Raw genomic sequence first — 17,195 nt, 5'->3', positions numbered from 1 at the left:
GGCGGTTTGGCAAGGAGTCGTACTCCCGTGCTCATCCCCCGCATACGGTATGTTCTCTTTATCCTTTCTTCTCTTAGTTTTGTCGCCGAGTTTTTCTTGGCCGACTCTGACCAGCCGGCACATCTTGGCAGAGCCCTCTCCTTCGACCTGCGGCCGGGTCGGGGGCGGATCGCCGATTTCTCCCCGACCGGGCAGAGCATGACTTGGAGGACCACGACTTGGGGGTGGCCGCCATGGACGACAACACCGAGGCGGGAGGCGGCAAAGCAGGCGGCTCCGGGCTTGGAGCCAGCTTCGACGACTGGCCAGATGACGACGAGGCGGAAATCGTCCCACGCCGCCAGCCGGCGTCCGGCTTTGGCGCGGGTTCCTCCGCCGCGCCGCCTGCTCAGGGCGGCGGGCAGAAGCGCCGGGCCGCGTAGGGCTTGTTCGGCAGTCGGCCGAAGAAGCCCAAGGGCGGGGCGGCGGCGACCAGGCGGGATGAGGCGGCCGCGAAGGCGGCCCACTTCCGCAAGGTGGTGAAGCAGCCGCAGACGGTGTCAGCGTAAGTGTATATTCTTTTGCATACGCTTTCTTCTTTTCTTGTCGATTTCTGAATCCTTGTCTTTTCTCAAAAATCAGGGCTCCGCTTTCTCTTGAGCGGGTTGCTGCTGCCTCTGTGGTTGGATCGCCGGGAGGATCCGAGAGCACCCGCCGTGTGGACCCCCACGCCGAGCTTCAGGCGGCGACGGAGCAAAATGCGCGGGAGGCGCGGGAGGAGCGGGAGGCGGAGGAGCTGAGGGCGGCTGCCGCCAAGGCGGCATAGGAGGAGGAGGAGTCGGCGAAGGCGCGTGCCAACGCGGCGGCCAAGGCCCAGGCGGAGGCTGTGGCCGCGGCAACAGCGGAGGGGGCCTTGCTTGTCACCCCTCTGTGTGTCGCGGCGCCCGAGGTCCCGGAGAGGGAGGAGAGGTTGGAGAGGGAGGACGACCTCGTCGTCCCGGAGAGGGAGGCGGCACCGCCGTCACTGACTAGGGCGGCCCAAGGCAGCTGGCCTAATGTGCAGCCTGCGCAATCGGCTGGGGGCGAGCTGGTTGCGAGGACGGACATGGTGGTCCAGTCGCCGTCGCGCCAGCGCGCGGGGAAGGCCACTTCGGCTCCGGACCCGTAGAAGGCCGCGGGCTCCAGCTCGTCGGCCCAGGACGTGAAGGCGGCCAACGCCAGCTCAGGGTGGACGCCGGGTGGAGGGACGGCCGTGGTGAATGTGGCGGCGCAAGAAGTCCGGAACCGGCTTCAGTCCCAGGCCGCAGTGCTGAGGCAATACAATGACGAGTTCCTCGCGTCCCGGGCGGCCATTCGGGTAAGTGTTCCCATTTTTGCTTTTTGACCTTGGTTTCTTCTGTGGGGGCGCGTCAGCGGACCCACTGGGTGTAGTCCCCGAGTTCCGAGTTGGCTGCTGAGCAGGCGGCTTGGAACTTCTTAGCGGGCTTTGTTTGCTATCTTGTTCTCATTCGCTTTTCCGTTTGTCTTGCAGGACTACCACAACCTCTACGCAGCTACCTTCAACTCCCAGGCTCGGGAGCTGACCCAGAAGAATGCTGATCTATCTGAGAGCCGGGGTAAGTGCTTCATCTTTTATCTCATGTGGGGGTGCGTCAGCGCACCCACTGGGTGTACTCCCCGAAATTCGGGCCGACTGCTGAGCAGTCGGGTCGGATCTTTCTTGATGACTTCTTCCTTATTGCTTCTTTCTTCTCTGCCATGTCTGCAGCGGCCAACGCCAAACTGAGGGAGCAGCTGGGTGGGACTCAGGCCGCCCTTCACGCTAAGGAAGCCGAGTTTGACGCCTTGGCCCAGGAGCGTGACCGCCTGGCCAAGAAGCTAGCCGACCAGGAGGAGAGCCACAAGGCGGCCCTGAAGGCGGTGCAGGACAGCGAGGCCGCCCTCCAAGCCGAATATGGGACGGAGGCAGCGAGCTGGGCCGAGGCAATGCAGTCGTTGATCAACGGCTACGGCCAGATCGAAGACTTGGTTGATGGTAGGCCGCCCTCTTCTTCGTCCCTTGCTTGCCGCTTGCCGTTTGGTTCATTTTCTGACTTGGTATTTTTCTCTTCTTTCTCTTTCTTTCTTTCTTGCGCAGAGTACTTCCCTGGCTACTCTACTGCCGCCAACCAGGTCGTCGAGGCCCACCGCGAGGCGCAAAGGTAGGCTGTCGCCAAGATCGCGCTGAACGCTCGCCGGTCGCTGGAGGAACAGCTCTTGGCGATTCAAGCCCGCCTCCAGCCGGCTCACCGCATGCTCCGCCGGCTTCATCGTGTTTGGGCGCAGGTGCTGTCCGGTCTCTGGCCTGGTGAGGTGATTGCCCGCACTCCCAGTCAGACTGTCGACTGGCTGCAGGTGGCGGCCGGCCGCTTCGAGGCCTGGAAGGCTTCTGCGGCTCAGTCAGGCGCCATGCGGGCGCTGGAGTTCGTCAGGCCCTGGTATCCCGAGCTGAGTTTGGACTAGCTAGCCACCTGGCGGCAGGAGGCCGACACAGAGCTGGAGCCGGTGCGGCCGGCTATCATCCAGCGAGCCTCGGCGATCGCCGACTACACCGACACCAGCGCCTTTGCTCCTGAGGTGGACGACAACGGCGTTGCCCAGCCGGAGGAGTGGTACGGGCTGAACCCGGTAGATGGCGAGGACTCGGCGGAGGAGATCGACTCCAGCGACGAGGGCGAGGAGGAGGAGGAGAGTGAAGGCGCCGCGCCAGATGGTGGAGCAGCCGGTCAGCCTCAGCTTGACCATGCCTCCAGCAACAAGGCGCGTGCGAGCGTACCGCCTGCAGCCGGCGATGACCAAGCCGAGACTCGCCAGCCGGCCACTCCTCCAGCTGGCGCTGCCGTCTCCACCGACCAGCCCGGCTCCCCTGCTGCGCCCTTAGTCTAGTCTGCTGCCTCTACTTTCTTGTTTTATTACTCTTGGAACAGTATTTTGTTTAGTTTGCACAGTTCCACCCACTGGGGGTGTATTCGAACTATATTGACTGCCGGCCTGTTGAAGGCCTTATGTGTAAACATAATCATGCATGTGTTTGGCTTTCCATTGTTCTTTGCTTTTCATCCTTCGGTTATTTCCTTTGCCGCCCTCCCTTGGTTGCCGCCTTCCCAGCCGGACAGCTGCTCTGCAGTCTGTGGCTGGAGAAGTGCTTGGCCGGTTGGGAGGGCAAGTACTCTTGCTTTGTTGGATTGTAGCAAAGTGACTTGGAAGCCGGTCAGCCGGCTGTTTTGACAGCCGGTAGGTGTGGTTGGAGGCCGGCTTGTGTTATATAAGTTCGTTAGTCCTTAGCTGTTTTTCGTGTGGGCATCCTTTCTGCCTTTGGCTCTTGCCAGTCATACAGTCGGTTCTTCGAGCTGCGACTTACAACAAGAGAGGGCTCGGGTGCTGGCACACTACTTGTCTGACTTCAGGTAGAACTTTTAATATAACTTAAGGCGGCCAGTCCCCGAGCCGACTAGTCGAACCCGGTGCCAGATAGAAAATCAAATGTAATACTACATTCATGGGTATGACACTCGTCATTCATAGATAAAGGAGGGCAGTCCCCGAGTGCACCTCGGGGGGCCCGTTGTCTCGTACTTAATACAAAAAGGTAGCATGATACATACTACTTTTAAGTGTAAAAATCTTCTCAGGAGGTTGGCGTTCCATGGTCGTTCCGACTCCTTGCCGGAATCATCCCTCTTGCGTGCTCTGGGCTTCTGTGCGTCCATCAGGTAGTAGGAGTCGTTGCCTAGGGCTTTGCTGACAACGAAAGGGCCTTCCCAAGGGGCTGAGAGCTTGTCCTGGCCGGCTGTTGGCTGGATCAGCCGGAGCACAAGATCGCCCTCTTGGAAGGATCTTGGCTTGACCTTTCGGTTGTGGTAACGGCGCAAACCCTGCTGGTCCATGGCGGACCGGCTGAGTGCTAACAGCCGGCCTTCTTCTAGCAGGTCGACGTCGTCTTCTAGCGCTTCCTTGGCCTCCACCTCCGTGTACATGGTGACCCGAGGCGAGTCGAACTCAATGTCAGTTGGGATGACACCCTCGGCACCATATACAAGGAAGAACGGAGTGAAGCCGGTTGACTTGTTTGGGGTAGTACGCAGACTCCAGAGGACAGCCGGCAGCTCATCGAGCCAGCAGCCGGCCGAACGCTCTAGTGGTACGACTAGTCGGGGCTTGATGCCGGAGAGGATGAGGCCGTTTGCTCGCTCGACCTGGCCGTTTGACTGCGGGTGGGCAACGGACGCTAAGTCCAGTCGGATTCCCTGTGTCGCGCAGAAACGTGCCAGTGCTCCCTTGGCAAAATTTGTGCCGTTGCCGGTGATGATGCTGTGTGGTACACCATACCGAGTAGTGATGTCTGCGATGAATGTCACGGCAGTCGGCCCGTTCAGCTTCTTGATCGGCTTCGCTTCAATCCACTTGGTAAATTTGTCCACGGCGACAAGCAGATGTGTCATGCCGCCGCGGGCTGTCTTGAATGGGCCCACCATGTCCAGCCCCCAAATGGCAAAGGGCCAGGTGAGGGGATGGTCTTGAGTGCAGAAGCCGACAAGTGTTGCTTGGAACTGAAGACTTGGCATCCTTTGCAGCATTTGACTAATTCCTTGGCATCTTCCAAAGCAGTCGGCCAGAAGAAACCATGGCGGAAAGCTTTGGTGACAAGTGATCTTGAGGCTTTATGGTGGCCGCATTCGCCTTCGTGGATATCCTTGAGGATTGCTATGCCCTTCTCTGGCTCGACGCAGCGCTGGAAGACTCCAGTGACGCTACGCTTGACAAGTTCTCTGTTTATTATTTCGTATGCTCCGGCTCAGCGTTGCACTAGTCTTGCCGAGATCTCATCAGTTGGCAGCTCTATGTTGACTAGGAAGTTGAGGATGGGTTGGGCCCATGATGGAGCTGTGACTTCTTCTATTGTCAGTACGGCCACTATGACCCGGGTGGGTGGGTTGGGTGGTGGAGAGTTGGAGTCGGCCACCGCCTCTTGTGGCGCTGCAGTCCCCGGGCCGACTGCTGCAGTCCCCGGGCCGGGTTCTGAAGTCCCCGAGCCGGGTGCGACTACGGCAGTCCCCGGGCCGCTTGTCGAAGTCCCCGAGCCACCTGCTGGGTTCCTCTAGTCGGATCTGGCTGCATCAGGGGCGGGCGGTACGAAGATAGAGTCTGATTCTGGAGACGGCTTGATAGACAGTTTGAGGAGGCGCTGGAGAGAGACACCGGTTGGTATAGCTTGTCAGGTGGAGCCGATCCATGCCAGGGCATCTGCTTGGTCATTGTCGGCCCATGGCACGTGGAGGAACTCGCACCCTTCAAAGTATCCACTGATCTGCTGGATGAGAAATCGATAGCTCGCCATGTTTGCGTCCTTGGCGTCCCAGTCACCAGATGACTGCTGGACCACCAAGTCCGAGTCGCCATAACACAGGATCCGGCGTATGCCGAGCTCTTTGGCTAGCCAGAGCCCATGTATGAGCGCCTCGTACTCAGCCACATTGTTGGAGGCGGCAAAATGGATTTGCAATGTGTATCTAAGCTTGTCGCCTTTGGGAGAGGTGAGGACGATGCCGGCTCCCAAGCCGGTGCGCATCTTGGACCCGTCGAAGTGCATCCGCCAATGAGTGGAGTCGGGAGCCGGCGGCAGGTACTGGGTCTCGGCCCAGACGACAAGGAAGTCGGCCAATGCTTGGGATGGCGGTGCGGGGCTGGTAGAAGATTGTGTAAGGAGCCAGCGCAATGGCCCACTTAGCCACCCGGCCGGATGCATCCCGGCTGCCTATGATCTCGGCAAGCGGGGCGGTGCATACGATCATGATGGGATGCTCTTGAAAGTAGGGCTTCAGCTTCTTGGCGGCGAAGTACACTCCATAGCACATCTTCTGGTAGTGCGGGTAGTTTTGCATTGAGGTGGACAGTACTTCGCTTAAATAATATACCAGCCTCTGGACTAACTGGGCTCAGCCTTCTTCTGGGCGCTGGACCACGATGACTGTGCTGACCACTCGGCTAGTCGCAGCAATGTAGAGGAGCATGGGCTCCTTCTTAGTCGGCGCCGCCAGGACAGGGGGAGTGGTCAGCATCTTCTTCAACTCATGGAAGGCTTGGTCTGCTTGGTCGTTCCACTCGAAGTGGGTGGATTTCTTCATGAGTCGGTACAGGGGGAGAGCCTTCTCTCCTAGCCGGCTGATGAAGTAGTTTAGGGAGGCCAGGCACCCGGTGAACTTCTGAACGTCTCGCAATTTGGTGGGAATCTCCATTCTGTCAATGGCCTTGATCTTCACAGGGTTGCACTCAATGCTGCGTTCGGAGACCAAAAAGCCTAGAAGCTGGCCGGCTGGTACTCCGAACACGCATTTCTCGGGGTTGAGCTTGATCTAGAATCGGTGCAAGTTGGCAAATGTTTCTTTGAGGTCTTCCAGCAGGGTGCCGCGCTTCTCCGTCTTCACCACAATATCATCTACGTAGACATGGGCATTTCTACCGAGTTGCTTGAGGAGGCATTTCTGCATGCAACGCTTAAAACTGGCACCGGCATTCCTCAAGCCGAATGTCATAGTCAGGTAGCATAAAGCTCCGAATGGTGTGATGAAGGCGGTCTTCAGGCGGTCAGCAGGGTCCAACTTGATCTGGTGGTATCCTGAGTAGGCATCCAAGAAACCGAACAGCTCGCATCCGGCTGTGGAGTCTATCCCTTGATCAATCCATGGTAGGGCAAACGGATCTTTGGGGCAGGCTTTGTTGAGGCTAGTGTAGTCTATACACATACGCCATTTGTTGTTCTTCTTCAACACCAAGACCGGGTTGGCAAGCCACTCTGAGAAAAACACTTCCATAATGAAGCCGGTGGCCAGGAGCCGGGCTATCTCTTCTCCTACGATTCTTCTCTTCTCCTCCGACAGTCGGCGGAGAGGCTGCTTGACTGGTTTCGCGTCCGCTCGGACGTGTAGCTTGTGCTCGGCAAAATCCTTCGGAACACCCGGCATGTCCTTTGGGGACCATGCAAAGATGTCTCGATTCTCACGGAGGAAGTCGACGAGCTCGCCTTCCTATTTACTCTCCAGGTTTGCACCAATGACAGCAAACCTCTCCGGGTTCTCCGGGTCCAGAGGTATCTTCTTCGTCTCCTTGGCCGGCTGGAAGGAGCCCTAAGCATCATATTCCTTGGGGTTGGGGGACAGGGCCGGCTGCTTGCCGACCATGGCCACAACTCGCTCCAGCATCTTCTTCTTTTCTGCAACCACGAGGGACTCGGCCAGTCGGCTGCTGGCTGCAGCGCACTCGATGGACTTCTTGTAGTCGCCGGCTACAGTGATGATCCCCTTCGAGCTTGGCATCTTCATCTTGAGGTAGGCGTAGTGGGGCACAGCCATGAACTTGGCCAGGGCAGGTCGGCCAAGCAAGGCGTGGTAAGGGCTCTCTAGGTCCACTACTTCAAACCAGATCGCTTCTCGGCGAAAGTGATCCTTGTCTCCGAAGAGAACATCCATCTTGATCTTGCCGATTGGGGAACAGGACAGGCCGGGTACGATGCCATGGAACACGGTCCGGCTTGGCATGAGCTGCTTCGCCTTGAGGTTCAACTTCTCCATGGTGTCGTGGTACAGTATGTTGATACTGCTTCCGCCATCAATCAGCACGCGGGAGAATCGGGCAGCTCGCCTCTCCGTCGCGAGGGTGACGTCCAACACCAATGCGTAGGAGCCAGGAGACGGCATCACATCTGGGTGATCGGCCTGGCTCCAGATGATAGGCCTTTCAGACCAATGCATGAACTCGGGGTTGCTGGAGGCGACTGCGTTGACCTCTTGGTGCTGTCGGCGCCGGCTGCGCTTGTCTTCAACCTGGCTTGTGAAGACAACGTAGGCGGCGTGCTCATCTGGGAACTCATCCTGAATGGCTCCGACTGCTGGTCGAGCAGCCGGCTGCTGGGGGGCTGGAGGCGGTGGGCCGGGAGGCGGAGGCGGCACCAGCCCCTCGCCCTTGGAGATCCGTGTGAGCCAGTGGCACTTCCGGGTCGTGTGGTTGGACAGTTTCGCGCCGCTGTGGAACTTGCAGGGGGCATCGAGAGTCTGCTCGTAGGAGAAGGCCGACTGCCAAGCCGGCCTCCCGCCCTTCTTCTTGGGAGCGGGCCGCTCTTCGGGCTGCTCCTCTTCGACAGTGGCCACCTGCCGACTGGTGGAAGGCGGCATAGGGGCTTTGCGCTTGTGGTCGTTCTGGTAGGGGCGTTGGTTGGACTCGCCAGCCGGCGTCTTGGGAGCCGGAGCGAGCACCTTTCCAGAGGCGTCCACTCGGAGCTCGGTCTTCATCGAGGAGTCGGCCGTGGCGTACTTGTCTGCTATGACCAGCAGCTCGTTGAGGGTAGTCGGCTCGTCGCAGAGGAGTCGGTGCTTGAGGAGGGTGCCCTCTCGGCACCCGGCGGTGAAGTATTCTATGGCTTGAACCTCGTGCACCCCCTCGCAGGAGTTGCAGAGCTCGGCCCACCGCGTGAGGTAGTCGCGACTCGATTCGCTGGGCCCTTGGACGCATAAGGAGAGCTGGCGGGGCTTGGGAGGCCGCTTGTACGTGCTGGTGAAGTTGCGGACGAAGACTTTCGTGAAGTCCAGCCAGCTGTTGACGCTGTAGGGCTTGAGGCTGTTCAGCCAGGTGCATGCCGTGCCTTGAAGCATGAGAGGAACGTACTTCACGGCAACGCGCCTGTTGCCGTTTGCTATGCTGACCGCGGTAGAGTAGTCGATCAACCAATCTTCCGGCTTCACGGAGCTGTTGTACTTGGGCGTGTCTCTGGGGAGTGAGAACCCTTTGGGGAAGGGCTCGTCGTGGATGCTGGGGCCAAAGCAAGGCGGGCCGACATCGTCTTCTTCTTCTAACGCCAGGGATCGCGCTAGGCGGTCGATCCGGTGGCAGGCATCGTTCTCGCCGACTCCTTCGCGGTGGCCTAGTCGGCCACCGAGAGTCGGATGCGTGACAGGCGGCGGGGTGGGATATCTCTCCCCACGAGGCGGGGGGAGGCGGATTGCCTTGGCATTCCACTGCTCGGGGGCGGCCTTCTGCGTCGCGCTCAATGGTGATTCGGGTCCGGCTGCGGCTAGCAGCTGGCTCCTTGTCTTTCCTTGCGCGGGCGCCGCTCGCCGTCGGCGACCGGGATGTCGCAGCGTGTTCTCGGTGCGGGGGAGGACTCTCAGCGCGGGTGCCGGCTTCATGCCATTCTATGGCCGCGTCGATCAGCTGCTGGATGCGCCTTGTCATGTAGGGGAGCTCATCAGCCCCCAGCTCGTTCAGCTCTTCTGCGGCCGCCTGAGCGGCACGCAGGTTCTCGAGCGGCGTGGCCTAGACTGGGCGGTCTGCCCCCAGCATGCTGGCGATGGCCGTGGCGCGCTTCTTGACGAGGCCGGCTCAGCTCGGCCCGCAATGAGGCGGCATACCAAAGGCGGCGCGGTCAACTTCGCGCTGGCGAGCCTCAGTGAGGCGTCTCATGGAGGCTATCTTCTGGCTCTCCGCGATGAGGGCGAGGCGGCGTGCCTCCAGAGTCTCGGCGTCGGCGTCGGCCGGGATGGGGACGGACAAGTCGTGCAGCGCCGCTTGTAGGGCGTCGTGGGCGTTCTCGCCCGAGTCGGCGCCGCGGCTGATGACCAGCACCTCAGTGACAGCGCTGCTGCCACTGTCGGCTCGTGGGAGAGGGTCATCGAAGATCACCACGTCGGTGGGGAAGGCGTCAAGCGATGCCGTGTCGGAGTCGACGAGCATTGGGTCGGTGGAGCCGACCGACTCCAAGTCCACAGCAAGCTCGCTGGAGATGTGAAGCTGGTCGAGGAGGCTGACGAGGCGGCTCTCGGGGTAGTCTGTGCCTGCGTCGGACGCGGGCTCATCGGAGATGCGAGTCTCGCCAAGAAGGTCGACGAGGCAGCTCGCCGCGCAGGCGTCGTCGACGCCTTGCAGCGCGTCAGGGCAAGCGCCATCGGGCGTAGCAGGCTGGATAGGCTCACGGGGGAGGAAAAGGGTTCCCGTCTAGAACAGGTCTCCGGACGACGGTGCACCTGGCCCCACGGTGGGCGACAAATGTCGGGTGGTAGGTGCGACATATGCCAACGGGTGGCTTATCATTGTGGGAGCCAGTAAGACATCGCCGGTGCCTGGAAATGGGATGAGGCGAAGACATGCACGCCGGCGAATCTTACCAGGTTCGGGGCTCTCTGTGGAGATAACACCGCTAGTCCTGCTCTGCGGGGTCTCTGCATGATCACTAGATCAATACAAGTAGCTACAAGTGCTCCTTGAGCTGTTTGGCTAGGGGAAGAAGAAGGGCAAGGCTAGATCTCCTTTTCTCTCTATGTGGTGTGTGAAACTCTATGAGATCAACCCTTTGAATGGGTGTCCCGGGGGGTTTATATAGGCCTACCCCCCAGGGGTACAATGGTAATCCGGCTGGGTGCTGGTCCCAGCCATCGGTGTCTGTGCTCGCCGGCTTCTCCGCCGGCCATTGGGGCCCGCCGACTTGTGGGTCCCACCGGCTGCCGGCCTCTTGGCCGACAGGCCGGCCCCACCGCTTGGGGGCCTTGTCGGCGGCTGGTTACTGTTGCCTCGCCTCTGATGACGAGGGCTTTGTCGAGGTAAGCGTGGCTACAGTGTCGCCGCCTTGCGGGCTCTCACTGTAGCCTCACCTCGTCTTGTCTCCTTAATGAGGCACATGTTTCGAGGGAGGGAGGTAGCCGGCTATTGGGAGCCAGCTACGCCCCAGGCCGACTAGGGGAGGCCAGGCCGCCTTCGAGCGTCTCTCTGGCTAAAGGGGCCCACCGCCCGCATGCCGTACTGGCGCCCGTCGTGGGTGACGTTGAGGTCGACATGGCTACAGTGCCGCGCCGGACGGGGGATGGCTGACCCGTACGGCGCCCTGCGACCATGCCTGTTCCGGGATTCGGGGGTAGTGGGCTGTACTGCGGCCACGCCCCGTCTTATCATCGTTATGTGTATGCAGTCTTGGTGGGTGCAGTCTTGGCTGGCTTCTGGGAGTCGGCTCTCTTCATGGCCGGCTTCTGGGAGTTGGTCCTCTTGGGGCCGGCTTCCTGGAGTCGGCCACCTCGTAGCTTTCTTCGGGAAGGTTTTTGAGGCCGGGTCGCCTTCTGGTAGTCGGCCCCGGGGATAGCCGGCCGGAGGAAGGCGGCCCCATGCTCCGGATACTTGAAGGCTCGAATGGCCTAATAATTTTTTGAAGAGCCAGGGGGAGTCGGTTAGGCTACCCGTGGCCATTTACTCCGACACCTCACCCACGCAAGTTCGCCAGGCACAAGAACACCTCGCCTCAGGAGGCTGTTCTTCCCCTTGTACTGTTCATCCTCAGCCCAAGAGGCAATCCACCACCACCACATTGGAGTAGGGTATTACACCACAACGGTGGCCCGAACCAGTATAAAACTTGTGTTCTTTGCATTGCGAGTTCGTCGAGTTAGTCCATGAGATCTTAGCAAAGCTAGGACGTGGATCGGTAGGGGGAGATCTTCGTGCGCACCCCAGTGTTCAAACCTTGAGGGTTTTCCGGAACCCGTGATCCGACATTTGGCGCGCCAGGTAGGGGGTGCGCTGAAGCTTCCCTTCCGTCACCCCGCGCCCCGTTGCTCCATCGTCTCCATGGTGGACGCTCGCCGAGGCTGCGCTGAGCGCCGGGCTGCCCTCACCACCCGCGTCGCCCAAACGGCTCCCATCGGCGGGCCACCCCGTCGTTCTCCGTCGCCTGCCGCCAACGCCGCCACCGGCCTGGCGGGGAACAAGCAGCAAGCATCCTCGCTGCACCCCTCGGTGCGGCGAGACGGCCGCACCGCCATTCCATCGCTGACCCCGGCCGGTTCATTATCCCACGCTCATCGCGCTCCCGTGGACGCGCAGGCCGCTCTGTGCATGGCGCGCGAGCTCCTGCGCTATCGCCCTGTCGACGACCTCTACGAGGACTGGCTTGACTGCATCGCCGAGCTTGTCAGCCCCGCAGGGGGCTCCGCTGCACCATCCCTCTCGCTGCCTCGCCCTCAGCCGGCCATGGGCGGCGTGGCTCACGAAGCCCCTCCACCACCTCTGCACCAAGTCGGTGCCCTGGCGCCAAGGCACGCGGCACCGCGGTGCGACCCACCACGTCCGGCGCCCGCGCGCAGAGAAGGAAGCGACCAAGAAGTCCCTCGCCCACAAGAGAACGCTCCACCGCTTCCCACACCGCCGCGTCAGGATCGCTTGCCGCGGCGGGGCCCCACGCCGCTCGCCATGGCGGTGCGCGGGAGCCAAGACCACGCTCCACCTCCAAGACGGGCCCCGGTGACCACGGCCGGTTGACGTGCCTTCACCCCAGAGCTACGTAGTGTCGCCTGGCCGGCAAGTTCAAGCCAGACCTGCCTCCACGCTACGACGGCACTCCCGACCTCGCGGAGTTCCTGCAGCTCTACGAGCTGAGCATCGAGGCGGCCAACGGCGACGAGAAAGTCATGGCGAACTGGTTCCCCATGGCTCTCAAGGATGGTGCTCGTTCATGGCTCCTGAACCTGCCTCCAGGCTCAATCTCCTCCTGGGACGAGATGCGCGACCGCTTCGTCGCCAACTTCCAGGGTACTCGCGGCCGCCCACCGGCCGCGGATGACCTACGCCGCGTCAAGCAACAACCAGGAGAGACCCTCCAGAAGTACATCCAGCGCTTCAACAACGTTCTCCTCAAGATCCCCAAGGTGACGGACGAGGCCATCATCTCCGCGTTCTCTGATGGCGTCCGCGACGTCAAGATGAAGGAGGAGCTCACCATCCACGAGGAACTGTGCACGTCTCTGGAGCTATTTAACCTGGCGACCAAGTGCGCAAGAGCTGAGGAGGGGCGCCTCTCCCTCCTCGAGCTCCCAGCTGCGGACCTGGAGGAGAAGAAAGCCAAGGCCAAGGACGTGAAGTGCAAGGGAGCAGTCGTGCTCGCGGCGGAGCCGGACACCAAGCGCGGCAGAGACCAGCCCGAGTCATCCAAGGGCGGCCGACCGTTCTGCGCCTTCCACAACCTGCATAGCCACAACACCAGCGACTGTCAAGAGCTCAGGGCCATCCGAGAAGGACGCTTTGGTCGACACCCCGAGCGCAACGAGCGGGGCTACGACTGAGGAGGAGGACGTGGTGGCGGACGCTGGGATGACTGTGGCCCGCGCCAGGAGTGGCGCGAACGGCCTCGTGAGGACCACTAGCAGGATCAGCCTCGCGAGGGCGCTGGAGGGACCAGCCTCGTGAGGATCATCCTCAGGGCAACGCCGGTCTTCCTCCACTACCGCCACCACCAAGAAGGAATGACGACCACCATCAAGACAAGGGGGCTGCGGGCTTCCAGGAGCCGCGTGCCATCGCTTGTATCCTTGGCGGAGCTCAAGCCCCAGCCTCACAGCGCGTCTTCAAGCAGTTTGCGCACGAGGTGAACGCAGTTCTCCCCAAGCTTGAAGCCACACGCCCGCTCAGGTGGTCCAAGTGCGCCATCACCTTTAGTTCGGCAGATCAGCTCAAGTGTGCGGCCACGGCTGGCGCCCTCCCAATGCTCTGTTCACCTGTCATCAGCAATGTACAAGTCACCAAGACTTTCATCGATGGCGGCGCAGGGCTCAACGTCCAGTCCGTCGATACGTTCGACAACCTCCAAGTGCCGTATGATCAGCTTCAGCCCACCAAGCCTTTCTCAGGAGTGACCGACGGTTCCACCACACCGATAGGGCAGGTCCGCCTCCCTGTCACCTTCAGAGAACGCAACAACTACCACACCGAACTCATCGACTTCGACGTCGCCCACATCCATCTGCCATACAATGCAATCCTTGGGTATCCAGCCCTGGCAAGTTCATGGCCATGACCCATCACGGCTACAATGTCCTCAAGATGCCAGGAAGTGGCGGAATCATTACGGTCCCATGCGAAGAAAGAGATGCGGTGTGCTCCCTCGAGCATGCCTTCCAAGCTGCAGCAATCGACAACCCCGACAGCAAGGGCGAGCGCCCTCCTGAGACCACCCCTAAGAAGAAGAAGCAGCTGCACCGCGCAGGGCCTCGGGCAAGCGGCACCACGTCTGGATCGGCGCCCGCACCTGGGGCGCCTCCCTCCATCGCATAGGAAAGCGCGCCCGGCGCCCTCCTCGGGCTGGGCTCGGGGGCTCTCTTCTGGAGGGCCTCAGACCTTGCCAATATCACGAGGGAGGCGCTCGGGTACCACTTGGAGGCGTGCTTCACGGCACGTTTCCCTCAGGAGAACACAGGGCGAGGAGCGCCCACCGCTCTGGAGTTCATCACCAAGACCACTCAGGAACTGCAAGACGCAAGGGCCATGCGCCGCGGCCACCGCTCACCAGGCGTGGCTCCCCATCCAGGCGAGGATGCCGGGCTGCGCGTCTGCATCGACATCCCAGGGCTTAACAGGGCCGCATCTCAGGAGCTCTTCTGGCCTTCGCGCGTGGGACGCTGCGAGGGTCCACCGCACAGCTACGTTCGCATGCCTTTTGGCCTGCCGAGCGTGGCATCTGCTTATCAGCGCAACCTGCGGCGTGTCCTGGCGTCTCAGGAGGCCAGGCACCACGCCGTCCTGACAGAGATGGAGACGGTCCTCAAGGAATCGCCTGGACCCCCAGAGCCTCCTGAGGCTCAGGGCCCCGGTGGCTCATGAGGAGCGACCCCTTCGCCGCGTACCTTCAGCTGCCCCCAACTCTCCTTCGTCAACAAAATCAGGTGACATTTTCCAAGTTTATTTAGCTGGGAGCGCCCTCAGGGCTGCATCATTCCTAGGCCGCGTCGGTCCATCCCTGCGGCATGTATCCCTTTTTCATGCCTTTAGCTTACCTTGCTGGGGGCGACCCTCGGGCTGCATCATCCCCAAGCCGCTAGGGCCTGACCCAGTGGCATGTATCCTCCCTGCATTTAATTGAGCCAGTTTGCTTTCCATGCTTAATCTATCTATGACTATTACCTACTCGGTCGTCACCCACCATGGGAGCCGCACGCTGGCCGTCTTTCTTCAGGATCCTTCGCGTGAGTAGGTTAAGCACGGCGTCTGTGCTCGGGCCCGTCCCTGCAGCGTCGATAAATCCAGCGGCTGAGCTCTGTCTGGCGGGCCGGCCCTGTTCACGTCACCTCCTGGGGCCATTGGTGCTTGGCCTTCTCACGCGGTAACCTCAAGAGATTCGTTCGGCGCAGGTTGTTTGACCACCTCGCAGGACCAGCGCAGCGAACAAAGACCAAGACCAGGCGCAACCTACCTTGAGGTAGGGCCTCGTGAGTCCCGCGCTGGCTCACGAGTTCCCAGATACACCTCGTCTAGCCCTGCCGTTCAAGCCACGTGTCAGGGCGGGGCTGTACACGCCCCGGGGGCTCTCCGCAGTAGGGAGTCCCCTCCCACGCACCAGTGGAAGCACCATGCTCCGCACTGGCCGTCGACACTACCGAGGAGCGGCTATGCCCGTGCACAAGCGGAAGCACTACGCTCCACGCTGGTGATAAACAACTGAGGGCGGCCACACGGCCGTACCAACCTCTGGGAGCCCCAGAGCTCAGTGTCCGGCCTCGCCACAACGCCTCCCTTCGGGAGAGTCGCGCGAGGGGGCTGCGCTCGGGTCACGCCCAAGCGTACGCCACCCAGCCAGGTCCCCTAGACCTGGTCGTCGCACGCCCCTCCCGAGCCGAGCCTCGGCGAGGGTAAAGGTATGAAGGTTGTTTGCACGTCAAGGGGGACTCCTGAGCATCGCGACTTAGGAGTCTAACTGGTCACATAGCCCCTCACTCCTTGGGTCCATCCTGGTCTTCGGTCGGCCCAATGGCGGTTGAGGTATGCGCGGGGCCGGGCTCTGCCGACGTAGAACACTAAACCTATCTCCACATCTCCTTCCTATAAGTTGTTCGCCTGTCAAGGGGGACTCCTAAGCATCGCGACTCAGGAGCCTAACTGGTCACGTAGCCCCTCACTCCTTGGTTCCGTCCTAGTCTCCGGTCGATCCAACAGCGGCTGAGGTATGCGCGGGGCCGGGCTCTGCCGACACAGAACGTAAAGGTAATAGGAAGGAAAATCGCAAAATATCAAAGCAGATATTACAAGACATATTGTTCTCACAATCTCAAACGCAAGTTTAACGCCTCCACGAGGCATGGTGCATGTTGCAGGAATAAAACAGGAAAGGAGCCGCAAGTCATCCTTGAACACCATCGACTCCCACAAGGGGCACTCCTCCCTTGATGATGTTGCCTTCGTCTTGGTCACCGGCCGAAGCTGCAGGAGTGGCGGCTGTCGGCGTTCTGGGAACGGGGGTCCCCAGACTTGCCTGCCTGCGGCCCACAGCGTGGCCAAGCAGCAGGCCGTACGGCCCATCTTCGTCAACAAGGCACCCAAGACCCTCGCGAGGGTCCAAGCCTCTCGAGGCGGACAATGCAAGACCTCCTCTGGAGTGGCCTAGCCAAGCAGGCTCACGAGGAGCGGAGATATCAAGGCGAGGCAAACCTCACGAGGCTCTCATGACGTGAGCCATGACGAACGGTACCAGGCGGGCGCCAGTGCGCGCAGCGTCCCTATTTCCTCTTTGGTGCTAAGGAAGCCAGCGCAGGCGAAGAGTACCGAGGCATCAGGCAAAGGTTGCCATATTGGTGCAACGAGACCAAGACCGGGAGGACGGCTGTGACACCCAAGTTTTTATTTGGATTATTTTCAAATGATTTTATTTGACTTGAGGGGAGTGATTTAAATTTTTCTTCAAGAGAACTCTCACTCTCAAATATTTTTTCTTTATGGCAAAAGTTTTATTTGGATTCAACCAAGATCTGTCTTTGGTCTTGGAGGTTCTTGCTTTTCACTTGGACTCAAGACAAAATATTTTCACTTGGGAAATGACTTTTGAAAATCTCCTTGAAATTTGCACTATGGCTTTTGGAAAATCCTTTGCCACTTTCAACAATTCCTTCTTGCCATGGCCTTAGTGCAAATCCCCTCCCCTAACCCTTCCCTCACCTTTGGATCATGTTTTACACCTAATCCAGCAAGTTGAACCTCCCCATGTATCTATTTCCATTTAAATCTTGTTCAAACAAATTTCTGCCTTCTCTTCTAGCACTTGGAGAGTTACAAAGGAACTCCATTTTCTGTTTTGATTTTTGCCACCAAACCAACTCTCCTCCCTAGTCCTTTGAACCCTCAACCAAGATCCATGAAGATCCACTGGTCTTCAGTTCAAAATT

This window comes from Aegilops tauschii, chromosome 5 (genome assembly GCF_002575655.3).
Source record: "Aegilops tauschii subsp. strangulata cultivar AL8/78 chromosome 5, Aet v6.0, whole genome shotgun sequence".
Taxonomy (NCBI): domain Eukaryota; kingdom Viridiplantae; phylum Streptophyta; class Magnoliopsida; order Poales; family Poaceae; genus Aegilops; species Aegilops tauschii.
The sequence above is the reverse complement of the archived record's forward strand: the minus strand, read 5'-3'. Positions refer to the sequence as shown.